The sequence below is a fragment of the Camelus ferus genome, chromosome 15, assembly GCF_009834535.1.
Source record: "Camelus ferus isolate YT-003-E chromosome 15, BCGSAC_Cfer_1.0, whole genome shotgun sequence".
Taxonomy (NCBI): Eukaryota; Metazoa; Chordata; class Mammalia; order Artiodactyla; family Camelidae; genus Camelus; species Camelus ferus.
The window spans coordinates 42,387,696-42,414,162 of NC_045710.1; positions in this window are offsets into that span (position 1 = coordinate 42,387,696).

The following is a 26,467-nucleotide window of genomic DNA, read 5'->3' on the forward strand; positions in this document are numbered from 1 at the left end:
GGGGCACCGGAGTGCCACAGATTTTGCCCTGGGACCTTTCTACACGTGCAGATTCCCATCAACAGAGAGAGGCCAGGAAACTCTGGCCTTCAGGAGCAGTCTTCTTCCCAAGCTTACTTAGCAGAGGCATTACCATGGTGGTTGGAGTCATAAAACGTTGCCTGCAGTTTCTGTTTGCCCCAGTGTCCATCTTGGTGCCAGTTTGAATGTACTCCACCATGGTGGTTGAAGCACCATGCTAAACTTCTTTTCTATCTCTCTCTCTGTCTCTTTTTTTAAACTAATTCAGCACTGCATTTTTTTTTTTTTTTAAGAGAAAGTGCTACAAAAATCCATTTGGGAGGAAACACTCTCAATTAAAAAAAAAATGACCGTATGCTGTCTAACAATACATTTCCGGCATCGGTGTCTTGATATTCTGAAAAAGGAAATGATTTCTCTTTTTTAATCTGCCTGTTTGCCAAAAGAGACAGTCATTTGTTGATTTATTTCCCATGCTTTGTCTTTCTTCTTTACCTGAAAATTGAAGAATTGGCAGGGTTCTTGCCACAATGTGAAGAGCCACGGGATAATTCATGAGGCAACAATAAAGTTATATGTTAGTTTCTCTCACTTAAAAGAAGATGGGGAATTTGACTATTGATTTCAAATTTTCTCTGTCTGGGCAGGAGAGCTTGTATTTTATTAAATGCAGTCAATTTGTGGTGAAATATTCTTTTTATTTTTCAAGATAGATTGCTGATTTGCTTTAGAATGGTGGGAAAATAAGGCTGTACCTGCTGAGTGCTGAAGAGAAGCGTTTATTTGCTTTATTGATTTGGTCCATTTTTGTGAGATGTTTTCCATGTATTTTTCATTTGGCTACAAAATGTATCCATAAGTAGTCGTGGCTGCTGTACTGCTTCAGTGTCCTGGAGAACAGCTCCACAAGGAGACTTGGGAATTTGCAAAGGAATTTTTTGTTGTTGTGGCAGAAGCCTTTTGTTGGGAGAAGCGCTGTCCCTTAGATGTGGATGGGCGTGACTGCAACCCCTATACTTTTTGGTGATCTTGGTTGGTTACTTTCCCTTACGGTTTGAAGGTATGAATGAAACAGAAGTTTCGCCTTCCAAGCTAGGATCCTCTGTTCATTGTTAAGTAAGAAGCCAGGTCGATCACAGGTACTGACATCAATGCAGGGGAGATTAAGCTTTCAAAAAAGATCCTCCTGACCTTGACTTCTTTATTTTCTGTCAAAGGGTAAAAAAAGCTTCCTCTTTAAAAACAAAATGACTATACTGCTTCCGATTGAAACATTTTTTGTGTATTAAAAAGAGAGTCCCTTTAAAGACCATTCAGTCATGATAAGCAAGAATACCTAATCTGTAGCGTTAAATGGAAAGGTTTGATGCATATGCTGTCTACAATATGTAAAATGTATGTGTATTTAGGAACTAAAAGATGTGGAATAAATCATACAGGTTATTCTGTAGAGTTGGGATAATAGGTGACGTTTTAACATTGACCCAGTTAATTTTACATCATTGTTTATGGGAAAATGAGGGAATTCCAATTTTTACTTTTGTAAAACAGTGACTGCTTTGGTTGATTAGGACCAACTATCTCATCATTTTCTGGCTTTCTGAGTTAAAATTTTTTTTCAAACTATTTTTCTATTTTCATTTTTTTTGGGGGGGGTAATTTGATTGATTGATTGATTTTTAGAGGAGGTACTGGGGATTGACCAGGACCTTGTGCATGCTAAGCACGTACTCTACCACTTGAGCTATACCCTCCCTCCTGAGATAAAATTTTTTGACTGTTGGATTTTTTCCAAGTGATACCCAATTCCATGGGAGATGACCACTTCCACTTTCTTTACAAAGAATGTCAGAGTGAGATTTTTAGATCGATACTGGAAAGGTGAAGCACAACTTTTGCTGAAATTTAAATTATATTTAAGTTACCAGCCTTCCAATTTTGACAAAATATTGGGGGTCCATTAGCACTTTTGATTTCTTGGCTAATCAGGTGGAGGAAATACACTTGATAAATTATACTTAAAATAATATACTCAACTATGCTAAAATTAATATATTTAAGCTATATAATAAAATTTCATTAACTGAATGAAATAATTTTTTAAAAATTTTATGCTTACATGTCAGGATTAAAAAACAAATACATGTATCTGTATGCATACGTATGTGTATATGTATAAACACCATGTTTAGTTTTTAAGGAGAAAACAGTTTTATTTTACAATTAGTTCATATACATATGAGGTCAGTTAACTCTCTTCAGCTTTTAGTCATGCATAGGATAGCTAAAGATAGCAGATCCAACCTACTTCATTTCCTATGTGCGCCTAAAGGCACTGATGCTGGATTTTGGCAGAGAAAATAAATTCAAATATAAAAGAATGTAGGCATGTTGATTTCCAGACCAGAGGAAGAAGTTAAAGAAGTAACTTTGTTTTGGATAGAGGTGGGTGGGAAGGACGCTCTCTTTGAATTACTGTTGGGAGCTTAAATAATTTTCTAGGAGCCTTTCCAAATTTAATTATTTTTGTCCTCAGTGTTTCAAATTTCAAACAATTCCAGTTATCTAGCTTTCAGTACAGGCATGTGGGTACCCCCATTTCCTGCAGCTTACAACTGTGCTTGTCTGGGGGAAGGAAGTGTCCAAGGTGGGATTGTTTGTGTGGTGGTTGTGGTTGCATTCACTGTGCACTTCTCCAGGTGGGGTTTCTGAGCGCAGCCCAGGAAACTTTCCTTATCGCTGGCTAAAAGACAATGCTTAAAGGTGAGCTTTTGAGTGGCCAAGTAGGAAGCAGTGAAAGAAATATATAAAAGTAATCTTGGAACAAAAGCCTCGCCAATTTGTTGATTCTTGCCTGGTTAAAAAAAAAAAAAAAAAAAAAGAAAAAGAAAGATTTGATAATCCTGGATTCCCAGAGCGATACATTTCCAATTCCATCACTGCATTTCATGCTGAACAGCAATTTGTCCATCTCCATTATGTTTCTTGTTTATATTCACAAAGAGGTGGGTATTTCTTTACATTTCAGCTGTCTCTTATTATATGCTGAAGGCCTATAACATACATTTCCAGTGTTGCTGCATTGTTGTTGGTTTGGGAGCTCCCCTTGTTTAAAAAGAAACGTAACTGATACAGGATTCTTTTTCCCCATTTAATTTAATTTTTCCTCATGCAGCTTATCATGGGTGCTAGTCTCAGGTTATGCTGGCTTCTGGTTGTGGCCCCTTTCTGTTTCAAAGTCAGAAGAAACAGGTTAAGAATGTTTGTGAAACACTTTGTTTTGCGTGGTCTTGTAAGCATGTCCTTCAAATTAACTCATATTTAACTACTTAGACATTTATTACCCAGAGTTGTTGTTTTTTTCAGTAGGTAACTCAGCCTCACTTCTAGGTTTTTCTTGTTCAGATTTTTTTCTAATGAGAATTCTTATTGTTAGGAGAATACTGAATCTCCTTCCCAAATATGCAGATGAAAAGGGGAAATGAAGAATTGACTGAACTTTTCACTCCCCTGCAGATGTCTTGCATTCTATTGCCATATCCTGAGAGAGAGAGAGAGAGAGTGTGTGTGTGTGTGTGTGTGTGTGTGTGTGTGTGTGTGTGTGTGTAACCCTCCAGTCCCACGTAGAAGTTGGTGAGGTCATTTCTGGAATGGTGGGTGGGTGGGCGTGTGTGGCTTTGGCTGCTCACCGAGATACCCAGATATCCTTCCGTGTTCAGGTGTGCTGGGATGGAATGGAGGCTATAAGGTGCGGATGGGACCTGCCGCAAGTTCCAATGACCAAGAAAGGGAACGGCCGCTCTTCAGGGACTAGGCTTGTGATCGCACAGTATCTCTGACCTTATTCCATGCCTCTTGGAAAAGGGACTCAGTTTGTGTCAAATTATTCTTTACAGCTCCTTGAAAGTACTCTGTTGTGTAGTATTCCTGGAGGTATTTCTATTTGTCTGCAGCAGTGACTGCCTTACAGGAGTGAGGAAAAGTGACCGCCACACATAGAAGCTAGTAAACCAAAGGTATTTGAGACTATAGTATTAATGTGGTATTAAAATTCATTTCTTATATGGTGAGCCATATCTAATTTCGGAAATTGATGTTATCAGCCAGAATCAGCAATATCTTTCTGTCTGTGGTTCACTATGACACAGACACATTTCTCTTTTAAATACATTTTCTCTTAATACTGGGAATATTATCTGATGTTTGTATGTGAGTGACATACTCCAAATCCCATCTGTGGATCTACCTTTCGAATATTCCAGTGTCTTCCTTCTTTCCCATTTTTTACTGTTCAGGCCCCTCCACAGAGCGTTATTGTCCCAGCAGACCTTTTATCCAAGGACTGTTGATCACAGCCCAAGAGCTGTCATCCTATTTGCATTCTGTGGATGCATCATTATTCACAACATTTGATGTCCATAAAAACACATTAAAACTATTTCCTTGAGCAAAAATAATCAGCTCTCTGCTGTACATATCATTTGTATACTCAAATTGTAAAATGTAAATTGATATATAAGAAAATGGCCCATTAACTTTTTCATTAATGACAATAATACATTTTGTACACCAGCAGCAGGAAGATCTTGCCTTTACTTTAGCAACCTGAAGGGTAAATGGGCCCTCCATCTTTTTCTTTTCTTAATTTCATAAGAATGATGGGTGTCAGCAACACAGATTCTTTTATGTATTTTTATCTGTCTTAAAATATGTAATTTTTGATTTATTATAAAATTGAAGCTACCCGAACATACAGGGTAAGTACCTTTTTTCAAAAGAAAAAGAATTCTTTGCTATTTACAAATGCCCAAGAATACAAGTTTTCACCATGGGCAACATGTAATTGTTTTAAAATGCTTATTATATTTCCAGTGCTTAGTTATTTGCTTCCATATTGCATTTATAATAATGCCAAAATGTTAAATTTTTTTTTTAAAAGGCATCTTTTGTGGCCAGAACTTTCATGGAATGCAAATGTACAATCAATTTGAAAATACTGAATAGGACTTTTTGTTATGAGGTGTGGACATTTTTATTAAATTTCACTAGGGTTTACTTTGATTACTTTTTGTTAGAATTTAGTGCATGCTTTTTATACAAGTAGGTATTGAATTAATCATCTGTCTTTTTCCAGGTATTAATAATAGTCATATTCTTCCAAGGTACAGGATTTAATTCCTATAGTGCCTATGTGACCAGTTGTCAAGCTGCAGCATTTGATTAAAACATAGATTAATAATTTGTCTATCACGGATACATCATGCACTAACAGATAAAGAGCATCTGATATTAACTGAGAAATAAAATCTGCCTTCAGTAAATTGCGTAGAAAAATTACACAGTACATTTAAATTACCATTTGCTTAGCAACATGCCCTTGTAGCCATTCCAGTGGGGCTATAAAATGATCGATTTACTTTAATTTTCTACTGAATCCTGAAAAAAAAAATGGCTATCAGTAACCTATCCCTTCATCATAGCATGCTGATTCACTCTGTGTATTAAATTTACTGGCAAGGAGCAAGACGTTAACAAAAAGTAACAGATAATGTGAACATTTCATGCATAATCTGTAATATGAGATATGTATTAATAGGGAAATTATGATGCATTCAATTATTCTGAAATGCCTTCCAGAGATGTTTTGATTTGGCTGCGCTCTGATAGTAGCAGCACAGCGGGGAGCATCTCAAGTGATGAATAACCTAATCTCCTAATCTCAGAATGGGCACTATTCACAGCCAGCCTGGGAGAGGCTGGTGGAAGAAACCTCACTTCCCAGCCATGGCCACTAAGAAGAAGACAACAAAAACCACAACCCAAGCAACAACAGCAGAATAACCAGCAGCCCAGCTGGCCACCCTGCCACCGGGCCTTTTAAAAATAAAGAAACGAAATACACGTTTCTAATGAACGCCGTTCCGTCCCCAGTGATGGCAGGGGGCTAGATTCTAATCTGAGAGGCACCTCTACTCTTCTCAGCAAAACTTACAAGACAAAAGGCTGTAAAAATGATCGCACTCGCATTAGGGCTGTTAGGACTCTGGTATTTATGAGACATTATATATGCACAAGAATCCTTACTAATTTGCCACGTTTCATGCACACCTGGAATGATCTGCCCCACGTACACATTTTTTTTTCCCTTTTCCTTAATTTCCGAAGAAAGCCTACTGCAACAGGAAACTGTTCATTTTGTATCCTGAGCCCCATGTTCTATAAAGCTGCCTGGGTGTAATTAAGCATCTACGTTTACTTCTTCGCGTGGGGAACAATGGTCTGGCTCCTTGGAGAGGTCGGGCAGGATTTATTTTATTGTGCACAGAGTCGGAGCCATGGAGGAGGCTGTCAGGACAGTAACTGGTCATTCCTTTGCCATTTATGTGGCCCTTTCTATGTAAAACCAGGGCTGTATTTCCCTCCCTACCCTTCTGATTTACTTCTTTTTTTTCATGGGATCGTTGCTACAAAACTATTAGTTAATACCCTGCTGTAAGGAAAATAAGTCCTGAGGAAAATATGCTATGCATGTATGCCTTCCCCACCCCCAAATTACTTGATTGCAGCAGGCTCACTTTTTGATTAATGCAATTTTGCATAAGGTAATATTACACGAGTGTATTACTTTTCAGTAATTATTCAATGGAGTTAATATGGCAGACTTCTTGAAGAAAAATTAGAACCGTGGCGTCTCATTTCTCTAAATCCCCAGCACTGTTCAGTAGGGTAACAATAATAATTATGTATAAATAAATAAATTTCTTTTATCAATGTTCACTTGGGCTGGAAATAACGGGCAGCCTCATCCCCAATCAGAACACTCACGGTTGTACTTTTTAATTAGCAGTGTTCCGAGGGGCAGAAATGATTTTACGTGCAGTTTCCTTCTGCTGCAGTTAGGGAGAGTGACACAGTGATTTGCTATAACAAGGATCTTTGCAGTTTAATCATCATGTGAAATTATGTGTGCTGTTTTGTTTTCGCTTTCCCCCGCACCTTTGGGTTTGAGCCACTCCAAAAAAGGGAGGACCGACAAAGCTCGTGGTGGTCTCCTTTCCTAGAGCAATTTTATCTCCTCTAGGTCTGATTTCACGTGAGCATCATTTTAAACTCCGGCAAGATGTGGTTCTATTTAACTAGCCCTTGCTTACAGAGGTCCCATGCCTACTATTATATTTCCTTACCATGATACGTACTTTACGGCGCATTTTTCTCACTAATCATGGTTTAGCAAACAAGGAAGGAGAGGGCCCGTTTTATGAAACTTTCTGATGAGTGATGTTCAGTTTATTTCAGTCTTTAGTCTACTAGAATGTACAATTGCTCTGAAGATAAATAAAAGATTCAGCCGGGTGCCACTGGAGAGCAGAGCAGCATGTCTTTGGCATTGCTTGAGACTTATCTGATTTGGATTTGTATACCTCATGGGGAATGGCAAAATATTGGAACAGACGGCTTGATATTTCCGAAGAATATAGTGGGCTTTATTAGCACCAGTTTCGCTCCCTGACTGACGGCTTTCTCAAATTTTTTATCTTATTAATCCGTGCTACTGTATGTAAATGTTATTCCTCTCTGCATAAGGGAGGCAACCAGCGATTTGTAATAAATGCTTATGAGTGCCTGAGGCTGCACTTAAACTTTAAAACATCTATTATTAAGTTGCAAAAAAACACTGTAATGGCCAATAGTGACCTCATAGGAATTTTAAACTGTGGTCTGCTCTTCTGCATTAAAAACAAAAAAATTTGCCTCAAGTTAGAATTATGAGCGTTGCTATTTTAACAGCTGCATTTTGATTATTAAAGTATGTTTTACAACTGAATTACAATGCTTTTATGGACTCTAGGTATAAGATTTAAAAAGGTCATTAAATATAGTCGGGTTTTGTCACAGTAGGTGTCTTTGTATACAATGGACACTGCGCAATCTAGTTTATGTCCCCGCACTTAGGATTTAAAATGGCATGAAGGAGCATGTTAGTTTGCTTAGCCATGTAGATGACTATAGATCTCTCAAGGATTTTTGACAGTTTGCAGTCTGAGATGACCACTTTCATTATTATTTTATTAATTTGACAAGAAGCCCTACAGATTTTCTGTGTATCACGGATCCATTTGTCCCAGAAATAATTAAAAATGCCAGCCTGGAGCAACAGACAACAGATACACTTCTGGCAAATCAATGTTCAAAAATGCACTGCTTGTCTTGTAGCCAACTCTTGAGCCCTGAAACATTTCCACATTTTCTCGATCTGATCGTATAGGGGCTCACTGGCAATAGGTATTGACCCTTTCTGTAGGTTTTCCAAATGCAGGACCTTTAAATTGATTTATCCATTATGTCACATGCTGGATACTATATGTAATGTTTACATCTCTTGCTACACAAATCCAGGGTAAAGTTGCTTTTCCCAGGGCTGCCTTTGCCATACATAGCTCAGCAAGGCGGTAAACGTAAACTTGAATTCGCCTCGCCTGTGCCCGGCCTGTTAACCACTTACATGTAAATCTTTAATTTTCTTTTCCTTAATTTGGCACAGTGTTCTGCATGTGACTAGCTGGAGCCCGTGCCATCCGTGGAGCTGATTTCTGGGTGCCTGATTGTTGTTGAGGACACAGGGATGGAGGTGTGATAAGGAGTACAGAATCCTCAAAATATTTGACAAAATGTCACAAAGGATTGTATTTGCATGTAGTACCGTGGGTAGGACATAATGATTAGTGTGCAGTGCGTTGCTGGCACTGCGTATCCCAGCTCGTGCAGATAACATGTCTGCGGTACAGCTTTGAATATTGTATATGTACTTTGAACATATCTACGACTAGCGAAGCTGTCATTCTGTTGAAAAATGTAGCTGCACGGATGACAATACTGGTTTAATTTTTTTTTAAGAGGACATCTTCTAAATAATTATTATCATGCTAATAACATTTGTATTCTTTTGTGTATAATTAAGATCTGCCTGTCTAAGCATGAAATAGGGTTGAAATCGTGAATAAGTATGCTATCCTTCCTTAACCTATTTAGTAAATCAGTTTTAATTTGGCTTTCTTTAGGTTAAATCATAACAATAGCGTGCTGTATACAAAAAGCCACAGTTCCTGGCTGTAAACAATCTTGGAAATATTTAATACTTAGCAAAGCTTCTCACAAAATTGAAGAAGCCCTTCTTATGAATGGTAAGTGCTGAATCAAAAATAATGATTCAACAATTATACAAGTCGTATATTTTTAAAAGTTAACATTAACTCTTTACATCTCAGAGTGATAGATACCCAAGCAATTTTATATTTTGACCTCTTTGGCTTTGGCTTGTGATTTTTTTTTCTTATGTAATGAAAAAATTAATTGAAGATTCATATTCTACCTATTTCTGAGAGAACTCGAGGTGGCAAACAGGATAAAACACAATGAAAAATAAGCCACTTAGGGATAAAACATAATAGGTTATGTAATTTAATGATCACAAACTGTTTTGGAATACATCGTGCTTTTTTGTTCTCTTAAAATAGGAATATCTGTTGTTGTTTGGTTATTTTTTTTCCTTCTTCTGTAATTTCATGGCTAATACCTAGCCAGGCAATTATGCTAAAAGAAATTATCTTTGTCATTTTGCAAGGGTTATTCTTTATTTTCAAGGTACTTATGGCTTCTGTAACCCAGCAGAGTCCCTCTTCCCCATCCCGACTGTTACCATTTGCATGCTGTGATTTATAAGGTTATTGGAAAACACCTCCATTTATCAATTATGAGAGAGCACAGACTGCTCGCCAGCGGTTCAGGCAGCATCCCTGGAAAGTGAAACGTCGAAAGGGGCAGGAGGGGAAGAAGACGGAAAAGCAAAGAAAACGGCAACAGGAGGAAAGTGGGAGTGCAAAGGACGGGTGGTCAGTGATGCTTCTGCTTTTGTTTTCCTGCTGTGGACAGGCTGCCCTACTTCCCACAGCTTCCTGGTCTTGTGCACACAGGCCCCTGACATTTGATTTCTCCATCCATAGTTTTGGTCCTTACACTGTTTTTCTATGAATCTGTATTTTTCAGTTGTCAGCAAATATGTTCTGAGCGTCCGTGCTCTGTGTACGCAGTGCCTGAGGGCCTAGTGTGTGCAAAGCCCCATGAGGAATATGACGGAAGTGATTGTGGGACTTACCGTGGCCCACTCACACAGGCCTGACAGGATTATACCAAAGTACCAATTTATTAGAGAGAAATAAAAGAGACACTATGAAATGAATGCTAACTAAATGAAATCATACCTCTAAAAGGGTTTGCATCATAGCGTCTGACACGTCATAACTGCATCATAAATGGTAGCCAATAATAATAATAATAATATCTTGATGGTGAGGATCATGATAACATCGATGCCAATAAGGATTTAACAGTTGTCACAGGAAAAGAGATTAGAATAGAGCAAGTGTTTCCACCAGTTCCAACACCCTTGGCATCTGAATGAGCTTTCCACGGCCTGCTTTGATGTGACCTCCTCTAACCCTGGCTGCCTTCCCCTCAGCCCCGCTCCCCCACCTCCCCTGTGCCTTCCCCCACCACCCCCCAGCTAGCATTTACTACATTCTAACCTACCTAACTGGCTGTTTGCTATTTCTGTATCTCTCTTCGCACTTGAATGCAAGCTCCACGAGGACAGGGGTCTTTTGTTTGTGGCAGAATCCCAAGCACGCTCAGTGTGTTTGGCACAGGGTAGGCTCTTAACAATTATTTCTTGAATGTCTGATGAATGGTGCTCTAACTAGCCTGCCTGCTGCTCTTCTGATCTCCTGAATTAACCACTCCCAGCTTGTACATCCTTCCAAAAGCACACTTTGTGGCCCCTGGGGCCATGCTTTCCGTAGTGAGTCCACTCTGCTGGGCAAGGAGAAGAGAGGAGGATTTCCAGGGCTGGCTCTGTGACCCGTGAAGACTGTCCTCCTGTAGAGCACCCCTTGGACTGGCTGGAAAATCCAGTTGTTGCCTACTGATCTGTTTGCCTATTGAAGCCAGTTTCTCCAGATAAGCTTTTTCCTGAGATGATTCCCTGAACAATTCCCTCAAGCAAACAGTAGTTAAGTGAAGAGGCTCTGGAATCTTCAGACCTGGGTTTAATCCTTCTAACCCATCTCCTAACCCATGGCACATTCTTAGCCTCCCTAGGCTCTGCTTTTCCTATTTATGGAACTGAGCTGCCGGCCTCCTAGGTATTTATGAGGAATTAAGTAACATGCTATATGAGCTTTGCACAATGCTAGACAAGCCAGAGCTCGATAAATGGTAGCCAATGAAATACTACCATGACCAATTATTATTACTTTATGATGATTGTTGTTGTCATTGTTTATTTTGGCAGCAATCCATTATGTCCCATTAAATATTACCTAGTATATTGTAATCTGTGTTTCACACAGCTCTCTTTATTATCTACTCATTCCTCCTTTAAGTCAATGTTTTCTCCTTTTTTTTCAGGGATTTAAATTATTAGAGAAATTTATTTCAGTTTAGGAGAATATACTGAGATTCAAAATTATACTTACTTTAGAATTAAGAAAGTATTAGTTTTTCCCCCAAGTCACGATTATTAATAGAAAGAGGAGTAAAGTTTTGGGATTTGGATGAAAGTCAAGGGAGGGAGGAAGATGGAGAAGTAGTTCGAAACCATTCACCACCGTGATTTTTCTCCTGCTACCTGTATTTTCTTCGAAGTAATTATTATTTGTCAAATAATGAATTAATTAGAAGAGATTATCTATACTTAATCTATGAATATAGAGGATAAATAACTCTAAACTGGGAATTATTTTTTAAGGAAAAAACTCTAAACAGAAAAAGATAATTAATTTTGAAAAATTTGTAGGAAAAATTTGCTCTAAACATAATATAAATTGCAATAATTAAAATGAAAAAAATTTAGAACTCTGCCTCACACAATATGTGAACATACATTTATGATCAGTTGAAAAGTTAAATGTAAAAAATAAATCCAAAAGAAACATCTAGATGCAAGATATATTACCAATTTATAATCTTGGTGTAGAGAAAGCCATTTTAGAATAAAAGCACAGAAAAGAGAAAGAAAAAAATAAATAGGACTGATGACATGAAACTTAAATTTTATTTATGCAAAAAACTGAAAGGCAAAAAGTAAGTATGTGAAAAATTTATAAAAGATAGTGTTACTTTTAATATTAAAAAGGAATTCATAAAATCAGTAAGAGAAGAATTTGCTAGAAACATGTCTGTGAACTCAACATTCTTCCTTTGTCTTCTTGAGAAACTTAAAAAAGCAACATGGAGAAAGGAAAGCAAAAACCTAGCTGGTATTCTTAGGTGAACTGGAATACAGACTCTAGAATGTCTGCAAGGGCTGCCAATAGGAAATGTGTCCACACAGAAACTGTCTGGGAGTATATGGAGGAGAGAGAACCAAAAGGACCAGGTGCCATAATTCTCCGGTATACTGCCTGTGGTCAGGGACACATCCGGAGGGACAGTAGCTGGATTCCTTGTCTGCAAAGAGGGTTCAAAGGAGGGGTTGGAGAGCTTGGATGGGGGAGGTGACAGAGTCTTCCTTCCCCCAAAGCTGAAGATGCTTGAGGCTGCCAAGGGGCATGGATTTTGCACACAAGCCACGCTGGCAGGGAGTTGCCTGGCTTTATCTGAGAAGAGAATCTGTGAAAAACTAGCCAGCCTGGGGCATATCAAATTTCTTCACACTTACAGCCACTTCTTACAAACAGCTCTTCCAGAAGCCCCCAACTCATATAAGCACAGATACAAGTTTAAAAACACAAAACAGATACAGCATCTATAAAAAATAAAATTTAAAAAAGAGGAAAAAAGCATCATCCTTTGTTGACAAAAAATACTCACTAGAATGATTTTGCTGAGACAGATGAATATTGTGAATAAAGATGATACCATTCATTAAAAAAAAAAAAAAAAATCACCTCTTTAGAGAAAAACCGCCATGCAGAAATGCAAGAATTCAGGAAAGGAATGGTGAGGCAGAAGAAAGAATGAAAAATAATCCTGAAGAGCTCAGGAAAGAAGTGAAAGAAAAAATAATGAAATACAGGCAAGAAGGTGGACGGGGAAGTGTTACAAGGCCCAGAGACACTGGGGAAGCCAAGAGAAGGACACGGAGGGTAGAAATAAGACAAGTGAATGAAGTAGATACAGAGAAGAGATAACAAGGATCAGAAAGGAGATGGTAGAAAGAGAAGACATGAAAAGGAGACCCACCTTATGGTTATTTGGTTCTGTATGAAAGAAAACACTTTACTAATGAAATGAAACAACTCTTTAGAGATACAATTTGAGAAAATATTCCTGAAAGAAAAAAGATGAATTTATCTATTGAATGGGTACCAGTGCCAGGAAAATTGACCCATTTCAGTCAATACCAAGAACATTCTAGCAAAATTATAGGGCTTGAGCAGCCAGGCAAAAAGATTGTCATTTTTAAGGGATTAAAAATCAAACTGGCCTCCAATTTCTCCACAGCAATCATCATTCTCCCAATGATAATACAATTAAATCTACAAGATACTTAAAGAAAGAAAATATGGGTGAGGTGTTTTATAGCTAGTTACACTCTCCTCCTAGTATATAGACAATACACCCAACTATTTTGAACATATAAGAAGTCTAGGTATATTCTTACAATGAACTTTTCCATAGGAAATTACTAGAAAATGAACTTTAAGAAATAAGAGGTAACTTGGAGAAGCACAGCCAAAGCACTGGCAGTGAACTTCCATCTATTTAATAGAACTAAGATTAAGACTAACATGGAAAGTAGAGTGAGAGACAGAAGGTCAATTTTATAGGTTAGTGATTCTCAAACTTTAAGGCACAGAAAAATCACCTAGGAATCTGATTAAAATGCACATTCTGAAAAATTAGGTCTGGGTGAGGGTTGGGATTCTATCTTTCTAGTTACCCCCAGCTGATGTTGATGCTGCTGGTCCCTGGACGATACTTTGAGAATCAAGTATGTCACTGTAAAAATAATACAACCAATGCAATTAAGAGGGGAAAGCAGGCAGAAAATAAACTGTGTGATTATTTGTTCATCTATAATAGCTGTGAATTAATGAATATTATCTACCACTGATAAATCGGCTTGTAGAGATACCCTCAACCACTTAGTAGTACAAAGGTAAATATTAAGAAATGTAATGTCATTGACCAAAATCAAGTTGTCGGAGAACAGGATGGGATGCCAAGGAAGAGAAAACATGATGCTATTTCATTGCTTATAGTAGGAAACTATTTGATACAGCCCCCTAAATTAGAGGACCAAAGATATTATATCAAGATATAACTATAAAGGTAATCATTAAAACAAATTTAAAATCGTATTCTTAACTAGTAAAAGAACTATGAACATGTAAAGGAAAATAGACCACATAGTGAAAGACTTAAAAACAGTAACTACAAACGAACATAAAATAATATGACCGAATGAAGACCAAATATATTTATCATAGCAGTAATGCAAGTCATCTAAAAGTCAACTATTAAAAGACTAATGATTTCCAGTTGGATCACAGAACAAACCCATTCGTTCTGTATATCAGGGTTTCTCAATTTCATCACTATTGACATTTCGACATGAGTATCGAAAATTCTTTGAGTGGGTGTGTGGATGGCGGGTGTCCCATGCATTGTAGGATATTTAACAACATCCTGGGTTATTCCCACTAGATACCCGTAGCGCCTCACCTCCTGCCCAGTTATGACAAGCAAAAATGTCCCCAGACATTGACAAATAACCCCTTGGAGGGCAAAATCATCCCTGATTGAGAACTACTGTTGTATATAGCCCATCATCATGCTTTCTGGGAAAACATTAGAAGCATTCCTACTTATGTTAGAAATAGGCAAAGGATGCATGTATCCATATGATTCAGAAAAGTTGAAAGGATAGGCAAAGACATGCCATGTAAATGTAAACAGAAAAGATAGATGATAACATGACATTAATATCAAACAAAAATATTCAGGCCAAAGACGTTATATAGATAAGGTACAGAAAGCCCCTTTTTAATGCTGAAGGATGAAATCTGCAATGAAGATATAATTATAATAATTTTCTATACACCAATACCATGGATAGTATCAACATATAAAAATATAGGGCTTGCAAAGGGAAATAGAAACACTAATACTTCACCTCTTACAGTCTATGATTAGATGAAGTGCAAAAAGTAGGTATGCAGAAGACTGAAATAATAATGTAGATTTATGTGTTGTATATTAAGTTCTATTCCATGAAAGTAGAGCGAAAATGTGATTTTCCAATAACCATGAACCCCTATCCTGATCATGTTCTTTGCAGCCAAAGAAACCACAATTGTCTCCAGATGTATAAATAGCAAATCAAACATTTTCTGATCACAAAGCAGCAAAACTAAAATTGTGAACAAAATCAAAAAAATAAATAAAATTCCCTACCTCCAAGGGGAAAATGTCTCAATTCTGGGATCAAAGTGGAAATGTAAACAAATTTCAGAATATATAAAAAATGGTAACTACACTACAGTACCTATGACAACTGAGAGGATATATCTAAAGCAATGCTCAAAGAAAATTCGTAGCCTTAAGTTCTTGTGTAAGTAAATAAAGAAGACTACAAAAATTAATTATCTGATGTAAGAAGGGGCAACATTAATAAATGTAAGAAGTACCGTAGAAATTAATGAGTTAAAAAATTTTGAGAACAAGGAACAAAAATTATATGCTTAAACTGTTAGTTAAATTATTAAAGATAAAAGCCTAACATGCAATTCACAAAATAGGGAAAGTAGAATAACTACAAAATTGAGGAAAATAAAATATCAGAGACTATATGACTACTTAACATTTTGCAAATAAATTTTAAAATTCAGGTGCAATAACTTACTTAAATTGACTCTAAAAGAAGTGTAAAGTATAAACATATTTTTCCATAGAAGAAATAGAGAACATTTTCAGTTATCCACCTCTGCCTCTCCACCCCTACCCCCAAATAATCCCCAACCAACCAAGCTTTGATGGTTTCTTATGGGAGAATTACACCAAATTTCTAAAAAGCAGATAGTTCCAATGCTGTTTAAATTATTCAGATAATAGGTAAAAGGAAAAATTCCAAAATATTTTAAGAAATAAGCATCACAGTAATTTTACAATAGCAACAATAACAATGTTTGACTTTATACAAGAAGGAAATGATGTACCAGTTTTTTCAGACCTGGTTTCATTAGCTTCCCTAGATACCCAGGCTACCCCTTCATAAAATCTGATGTAATCGGTTGGTGCATGGTGAGAGTGGGTCATTATTGGTTTGTTGGTGTTTTTAAAGCTCTCTATTTATTGTAAAACATAGTCGAATTGAATAATCACTGTTCTAGATCAATGTCTCTCTAGAATATCAATACAAAAATTCTAAATAAATATTAGCATTTGGAATACAGCAACATATTAAAAGAACTGTACCATACGATCAGAACAGTTCAGTATTAGGATATATAATAATATAATATTAAGAAAAGAAAAATTATATAACCATTTTCACAGACATTAAAAGCCATGTTCATTCACTCTAAATTTTTAAAACTCAATAAAAGAAAATATCCATCTCAAACCAAAATTCATCATCATGTTTTCTGGGAACACGTTAGAAGCATTTCTGTTTTTATTAGAAGTAAGGACAGGATCTCCACCATCCATATTTATCATTGTACTAGGTGAACTGGCCAATGCAAATCAATGAGAAAGAAATAAAAAGAATAAAAATTGAAAATGAGGACGTAAAAGTATTATTAAGCAAATGATATAATTAAAAACTTTGAAAACCAAGAAAATCAACTAAAAGTACTACAATAAAATCATTCAGGTATCAGGATACAAAGTTAATATACAAATGTCAATAGTTTTCACATTAATAAACAACAAATTAGAAAGTATAATGGAAAAATGACCTGTTTTACAATAATAATAAAAATAAAATTAATAGGTATGAGCTTAAGAAGAAATGTAAGACTTATGTGAAGAAAATTTAAAAATACTTTGAAGGCCACAAAAGATTGTATGAACAAATGGAAAGGCATAGCATGTTCTTGGATAGAAAGACTGAACATCATTAAGATGCTAATCCTTCCTGAGTTTACTTATAAATTTAACATGATCCTGATAAAAATACCAAGTCTTTTTTTCCCCGAAACTAGACAAGTTGATTGTATAATTCATATGAAAGTCAACAAGAATATCCAGGAAATTTATGAAAAAGAAGACCAATGTGAAGGAATTAGGCAGACATATAAAAATGTATATGGTATGATATGATTTGTGTAGAAGAAAAAGAAAATTATATGTATATATAGTACATGCTCGTGTGTGTGTGTGTGTGTGTGTGTTTGACTTGCATGTCCATACTTCCATACTATTGTCCTCTGACAGTATAAATATAAAACAAAGAAGAGTGGTAACCTAATTGGGGATATGGTCACTCGTCTAATGCAGGATAGAGGTGGGAAAAAGATCCTTCATTGGTACATTTTTATAAATTTCAGTGTGTGAATCATGTAATTGTATTTATATATTTCAAAATAGATAAATAATTAAATAAGCAAATAGAAAATAGGCAAAGGGCAACAACTTGAAACGAAGAAATTTGAATATCACTGATCAAGAAATACAAATGAAAGTGATGACAGTAATGACACTTCCCTGATACTTAACAATATGTTAGCTACTGTGACCAGTACTTTATGTGCATTGTTTGATTTAATCTTCAAACATAATCTCATGACATAGGACATGTATGATTTTAGGAAATTTTTAGTTTCTTGTTCCTTTTCATTTCCAAATGTTCTAAAAGTCACCATTTTTCTTCTGTATTTTCAGTGGAAAGTCGTAAATATTTAAAAAGAGATCTAGTGTTCTTAACCATCTTGTCACTCACTTGTACTACACTATTTGCCTGAATACTTCTGAGTTTTTCTATCAAGTTCCTTCATTTTGTGTGGTTTAAAAAGGTTTAATTTTTTTTATTGGTTCATTATGTGTGTTGTCAAATTAATTCGGAGACATTATAACAAAATTCTTTGCATACAATGGACTTTATTATTTCAGAATCATCATTGGAGTCCTCAGCTGATTAACACAAACCTTTGGAATCATACACTATGTGTAAGATGGTCTGCTGGGGGTGGAGGGTGGTAGACTTCAAGAGGATGACTTAAACTATAGATCTGGATGCCATCAGGGGGCAAGTTCAATGGTGGCTTTCTGAACTCATAACATGTGCACTTAAAGAAGTCCACCCAGCTTAACAGGAGAATAGTTAAGATGATAATAATGAGGACTGCTTAGCTGGGAGAGAGACTATTGCAGACTTCAAATAAATGGTGACACAGCCAAAGCAGAAAACTAATCAAGGACACGAGAGTTGCTTAACACTATTCAACCACTTATTGGCTGGATGACTCAGAGAAAATTAACTAATCAAACTAACCAGTCTCTACTTCAGGGGCCTCCTCCGTAAAGTGAGGTAATCATGGCACCTAACTCATAGGGTTATAATGCAAATAGATCTGTATATAAAGCTCTTGGGACACTGCTGAGCACATGGTAAATGCTCAATAGATGAGAGCTATTACCTTCATTACTGTATTAAAATCCAAGCTGTCCCAGGTGATGTTTGGAACCCTAGTGACTCCAAAGATCCTCCTTATAAGCAGAGAGGTGCTCATAGAAGGTCAGCCACTTCCCGCAATTGGCAAACGTGTTGGAGATAAAGGTAGACTGTGGAAAGGATAGAGGAAGAGAAGGGAGGACAGAGTAAAAGCATGAAAATTTAATGGCTATCAGCAGTGGTTGTGATTATTAAAGTCAACAGTGAGGATGAAGATAACCCAGAAGTGACACAGGGCTGAAGATACCAAAGATTAGAACTACACTATACTGGCAGGGTAAGCAGAATCTACCCACAGGAAACCATAGAAGAAAGCAGAGGGCATCTCTGGTGCTGCACACATTTGTGCATGTTTGTGGAGGGCCTAGTAAACAACTCTTTTTTCACTTTTCTACTATGATCTTTCAAGGCATAAGATATCATAATGTGATGCTAAGCAGTAATATTTCTAAGTGATGATTTGTAGAAAAATATACCATATCTAGGTCTATCTTATAAGTCATTATATATTACAGATTCCTGTTTTCCTCTGGTAAAAAGCGAAAGACATAAGGATTATAAAAAATGTGTGCAAAGTGTAATAGATAAAATGAATATCTTCCTATGGCTTGGAAGGACTAGCCCAGGAAAATTTTGATGGGACTCACATGGCTCCACTTGCCACATTCCAACTTAGACACAGAGAGTCATAGTCAGAAGGCAAGATGGCATTTGGGGCTATTTCAAAAAGGGAGTTCCAGGGCCACTGCTTGGATCAATACCCGTTCAAACTCCATTCCTGAAACATAAGTATGTACCTCTCCAACATCATCTATTGTACTTCCAATAACAAACATCATTGAGATACACAGGACTGTCTCATGGTTTGTGGACAGTAAGTGGTTAGTATTATTATTTATTCAGCGCAAACACCTACTAGGCAAATTGTATTATCCCTTTTATAGAAATGAATTAATTGAGTCTGACTAGATTTAAGCAAATGATCTAAAATCACATAGCTAGTAACTTAGGATTGGACTGCAGGCGTATTTGACAACAAATCCCTTCTTTTTCACATACTGGTGCCCAGAAACTTTAGTGCATGAATTTGTAAAATCCATTTTGATTATCAGAGTCCTATATGTTTTTATCTAACATTTTTTTTACTGTGTTCCAGCAATTTGAGCTTTCCAAAAACATAAAATGTTAATGTCTTTATAAATATAGCTGTTTCTACATATCAAGAGCTTTTATAAATACACACACACACTCACACATTTTTGTCTCAACTAAACTGAGTTGCATCAGCATTTCAGTATGCTCATCTCTGCTACCAACATACACACACACACACACACACACACACACACACGGAACCACACCCTAAAAAGCCTTCCTTCCATCCCATGTCTCTTCCAGCTCCTACTCCATGTATCCACCACCTTTCAAAAATTCTAAAATTTAGAATTTCAAAAATTCTAAAACCAGTTGTCTCTCTCTGCTCCATTTCCTTAACTACCACTTGTTCCTTAGCCTACTCCAATTTCTCACCACTGTGCTAAAAATTTTCTTGTCATGACCACACAGTCTCTTCATTTTTTATAAATCTAAAGGCCCCTTATAATCCCAATGTTCTTTGACCTCACACAGTGATTTGGTGCTGTTAGCTACTTCTTCATTCTTAAAATGCTCTCTTTTCTCTTGAAATGTGTGCCAGTTTAGTTGCGGCTTTTCCTCTGCCCTCTGTTCCCTCTCAGCCTCTTTTGTGGGCATCTCTGCTCCGTGTCTGTCTCCTCCAGGGTCCATTTTGGGTCCTTCACTTTTCTTTCTTCGCACACCTCCCTGCTGCAGCTTGTCCATTCTCTTGACTTAGCACCTGTCCATGGCTGTAGTCCATGCTCCCTTCCTGATCTCCAGGCCAGTCTTTCCAACTGCTTGCTCAACATGTTTTTTGGGCCCTCAATCTCAAATGGCCAAAATTGAATTCAGCATTTTTCTTACCCCCATACTCTAAACCTGCACAATGTCCATATTCCTCATTGTGAGAATGGAAGTATGTGCAGCACATCACTTAGGAAATACTTATCAACTGAGTTAGAGAAACACTGAAGGTGAAGAGTTCACCTTTTTTTTTTTTCTTCATAGTTCAGTAACATTTATGTCCACAGTATTGAATAAATGTTTTATAAAATAGGGTATAATCATTCTTTCTGTGGTCTGTGTGGGTGCTGACTCGGATGACCCTTACGCAAAAGCCCACATCTCGAACTTGGTCCATAATCCTCAGTACCCTGGTCACACTCAAAGGTGAATGACCAGCCCTGTAGAGCTCTCTGTACAATGCTGACAGCTTGTTACTGGACCTGAAATTCGGCAGTCCTGGAGTGTCCCATCAATCTATAAAGCAGTCCATCAAATCCGAATATTCCCACCAAGAATTAAACACAAGCAAAATTATTCAATATGGTAAGTTAATGAATGGATAAATGAATAGAAAGACACAGGAATCAGTAAATAGAAAGCCAAACAGAGACTGGGGAGATGCTTTACAAGCAGGAATATATTGAATATTTCAGAGAAAATATACTGTATTTATTGAGGGTTTATTTTGTGCTAGAAAATGTTCTAGGAATTTGGTATGTAAATTGATTCATTTAATGCTCCCAACAACTTTATGAGATGATTATTCTCATTTTATAGATTAGGAACCAGTAACAGGGAGCTGAAATAACTCGCCCAAGCTCATACATCTGTGAGTGCTAAAGCTTAACAAACATATTACAAATCAGTTCAGTAAGGAAGGATTGATTAAATCAAATGATGAATGGAAAGTGACATAAGGCCACAATTCACAAAGAAGAAACTCATTAGTAAGCAAACATATGTGACATTGTTCATTCTTCTTAGTAAAGAAGAAATGCCATACAATAAAGCAACACTTTTACCTCTTTTAAATTAGAAAAAGGAAGAGAGAGAGTTGGTGGTATCATGTGCCCTGATTTCAAACTATACTACAAAGCTATAGTAATCAAAGCAGTGTGGTACTGGCACAAAAATAGACACATAGACCAATGGAACAGAATAGAAAGCCCAGAAATGAACCCACACTTATATGGGCAATTAATCTATGACAAAGGAAGCAAGAATATACAATAGGGAAAAGACAGCCTCTTAAATGAATGATGTTGGAGAAACTGCACAGTTACATGCAAAAGAATCAACTGGACTACTTTCTCACACCACATGCAAAAATAAACTCAAAATGGATTAACAACTTAAATGTGTGACCTGAAACCATAAAATCTCTAGAAGAAACATAGTACATTCTTTGACATCAGTCATAGCAAATTTTTTTTGGGTATGTCTCCTCAGGCAAAGGAAACGAAAGCAAGAATAAACACATGAGACTCCTTAAACTAAAAAAGCATTTGTATAGTGAACGAAACTCTCAACAAAATGGAAAAGCCACCTACTGAATGGGAGAAGATTTTTTTCAAGCAATGTAACTGATAGGGGGTTAGTATCCAAAACATACAAAGAAGTCATGCAACTCAACATCAAAAAAATAAACAACCTGATTGAAAAATGGGCAAAGGAACTGAGTAAACACTTTTCCAAAGATGGCCAACAGGCACATGAAAAGATGCTCAACATTATTAATCATTAGGGAAATGTAAATCAGAACCACACTGAAATTTCATCTCATCCCTGTCAGAATAGCTGTTATCAAAAAAAAAAAAAAACAAAAAAAACAAAAAAACAACAAATAACAAGTGTTGATGAGGATGTAGAGAAAAGGGAATCTTTGGGCACTGTTGGCGGGAATGTAAATTGGTGCAGCCACTACTGCTTTCCAACAGTATGGAGATTCCTCAAAAAAACTAAAAATAAACCTATTATATAACCCAGCAATTCCACTTCTGGGTATATATCTGTTAAAAAAAACACGAATTCAAACAGATACATGCACCTCAATATTCTAGCAGCACTATTTACAATAGCCAAGATATGTAAGCAACACAAGTGTCCATAAACAGATGAATGGCTCAAGATGATGTGGTGTGTGTGTGTATGTGTGATGAAATATTACTCAACCATGAAAAAGAATGAAAATGTTTTATCTATGAAAATGTGGATGGACCTAGAGGATATTATGCTAAGTGAAATAAATCAGACAAAGAAATACAAATACTGTATGATTTCACTTATATGTGAAATCTACAAAACAAAAAGAGAAAAAAGTGAGTTCCTAATATTGGCAAGGTTGTGGTGAGGTTGGCAGGCTCTCTGGCAGCCATGGGTGGGTATTGCACTTGGAAAATGATAGATCAAGAGTTATAGAGTCTCTTTCAGAGATTTTAGCATAAGAAAATAATTAAAAGAAAAAGAAAACTTCATGTACCAAAATGATATTGCAGATAATCTAAATGCCTAGTGATAGAATAACCTCATAATTCATGAAATCTGTAGATTACCCAAGCATTAAAATAGCCATTTTGAAGATGATATAGAAATATAGAAGACGTGTTTGATGTAAAGTTAAGAAATCTGAATATAAACATTAATTATTACATCTATAGTTAATTTTATACTTATGATATGGTACTAAGAAATAGAACAATGAAAACAGTTGCAATGTTAATTTTGATATTGTGAGTTTCTTTATTAAATAGCATTCTTTTTTGTGCTTGTTATAACATTGTTCATGTGACGTGTGAAGTTCAGAGGTAAACCAATGAGCTAGATGAGATACAAGGAGGCTTTACAGATGCTCTGTAGCATTAGTTTGGAATAAGCAAAGAGGCACCATTATGTACCGGGAAGAGCCTGGGGCTTTGACTACAAACAAACTTGTTTTTTGGATATAGGCTGTAGCATGTGTTTTAGATCAATCACAGCCAATTTGACCCTTAGTTTTCTCATCTGGGGAAAAAAAACCCTAAATGCTTAGATTAGTAGTCAACAATATTTAGTTGTTTCTGAGGTGCTCCCTTCTATGATTTTCAAGATGCAGAAAGCAAATAAAAACCAACCAAATAAACAAACAAACAAAAATCTAAAAGCCAGTCAATTCTATCAATTGAAAAAGACTTCATTTGGTAGGCTCTTTTTCAGATCTCAGCATCAGTATCTTCTTTTTTTGGCTTTTGAAGCACTAAAAATGATATCCTTTGGGGGAGTGGAATGTTTGCTTAATCCAGTTACTGAAAAACTAGGCCTGTGTCTGTCCAGAAAAATGGTGATCACATCTATGTTTGTGGCTGGCAGCATGAGTTATATGGAAGATGTAAGAGATGAACATTCTAACTTTGTGAGGGCCGCTCTTCTCATCTTCTGATCCAAAAGTTGGAGTCATTCAATAAGCCAAGGGTTTGAAAGTGAAAAGACTAAGTTATTATTTGAGAACAGGGAAAATCTTTCTCTTTGCTATGCTACTGCTTTCCTCTGCAAGTAGAAAAGTGTGACATTAATACCACTGATGGTACTCTCGATGATGTAGGTAGTATATAGATTTTAAAAATTTAATAGTTACCTTTTTATTTTAATGTGTACTAGAACAATGGTCACCAGATCTTAACATACATATTCTAGGAATTATGGGAGATGGTTTATTTTGGTACAAAAAGATATTTGAACTTCTACTTCTATTCCTTTCTTAAGGTATCTTTGACATTTTTCTGTTTGTTATGATGTGAGTAGTATATTTGTATAGTGATACATGTACATTGTTATAAATAGAACAATACATGATGGAATGTATATGCTCAACATTTTTATTTATGAGCTATGTAAACCAAAAAATTTAGAGACCACTGTATTAGGGAAGTACTGGTTTTCCATTTTTAATGTGATATAAAGTTTTCTTTAAGAATACAATCATGAGAAAGAGTTAACACAGAGTAAATAATAGTATAGATAGGAACCCAGATATATCACAAACTAGGACTGAGACAAGAGGGACTAAAGAACTTACACTCTGGCAGAGAATATTGGATGGGAGGGGAATGGCGGGATTCAAATAAAAACACATCCATGTACTCGTCTTCGCCCAGGCTGATAGTTTTCTGGGTAAGCTGATCATCCTGGAATGGCAAAAGGTCATAACCCTGGTCAGATAAAGGGCAGAGTGGACACCGAGGGCACTTGGCAGAGCAGAATTGAAAAGCTGGTGCCAGGTCATTAGAAGGTCATTGCTTCAGGGCTCAACACCTGCTTCTATGGAGCCTCCGTCTACTGGTTTCAGACTGTGCACTATATTTAAGGCGCTGTTTCATAACTGATGTGGAGTGGAGAGAGGCTTGAACTTCCTATGGCATAAGAAAAAGGTCTAGGTGAGAATAATTCATTCAGCCAAAAATTTTACAGCAACCACCTTTTTTGCAACCACCTACCGTCAAAAAAGTAGAGGTGCTGCAAGAAAATGAAACCAAAGTTGCTTAACCAAGGCAATTTGCAGATAAATCCTATATGGTACATATTTGACACACTAAAGGGTCCATTGATAAGTTTGTATCTGCTTCGATTTTTTTTTTTAAGGAAAAGTGGTTTTTTTTTTTTAAAGAAACAGGTGATATATCTTCCTTAAGACATTTAAAGACTAAAATGCTCTAAAAAATGTCTTCAAATTTTGATCAAATAGTCTAGTTCTGAATCTGCATAATCCATTAGAGAAGAAAGTAACCACTGCAGTGTGAGAGTCATTTTTTTATAAGCCACTTGAATTATGTGAGATCGAGGGAAAATAGGTTGTTGGTTGTTTTTGCCAAATAATTAGCTATTATTAACATGGAAACTATATGTCAACAAATGGACTGGAAGAACACCACAGTACTTAGGCCAAAGTAAGAAATTGTTGATTGCTGGTTTTTAAGCTCAGGAACATTTTTAAAAACAAGTGACAAAATCCAGCCCATCTGCATGAGCATAGTTTTGGACCCAGCTTCACGTGTAGTTATCAAGACCGTAAGGAAGTTTTTGACCCTGCTCTTGCACCTGCCTCCACTGGCTTCCTTCGCGGGACTACATAACTGTGTGTGTTTAGACATTTACCCACATTTACCTACCCAGAATTTACCTCCCCTTGTCCCTAGTGGCTGTGAATGCATGGCAAGAGGAAGGATGAAGGTGATGTCTAGGGACTGCAAGGTGAACTTCTTCCTTCTTGAGCATTCCTGGGGCAAAGAAATGAAAGTCCAAGCAGTGCGAATCACTAAGTACTGACCTTTAATAGGTCTGCCTGGTCAGACACATTCTTTTCCTCAGAGAAATTTAGGTCTGGAAGGGATTTTGAGCTGTCAGGAAATTCACCTGTACTCATTTTGGTCAGGACTAACCTGAGGCTCAGAGATGTTGGCCCAAACTCTTTGTTCTTACTTCAGTGACTGACAGCTCTCGTTGCTGAACTGTTACTATGCTATGGCTTATTTCTTCTTGTCTGTCTTTTCGGGAGGAAGAACCACTATAGGCTTTTGAAGAATAATTTTTTATATAAGGGGAAATATCTTGGGGTGACCTCCTTTGTAGGCATTCAGATATGCTGTGATACAGGGTGTTTGATTGGTAGACATAAAAGCCATTTGTTTGGTTTAAGTTATGCCAGTTGCCTTTAGTTTTTCCTCATTGGTCAGCAGTATCTTTTAATCCAGTCATCTTTTTCTCCTTTCTTCAATGTTTCCATGGAGAGGCAACCCATAGAAACACACAAACATAAAGGTGGTGGAGGCCCTCTTTAAGCCTGGGATGTTTACAAAATTTTTCCTCCATTTCTGTGAGTTCAGCAAGTGAGATGGG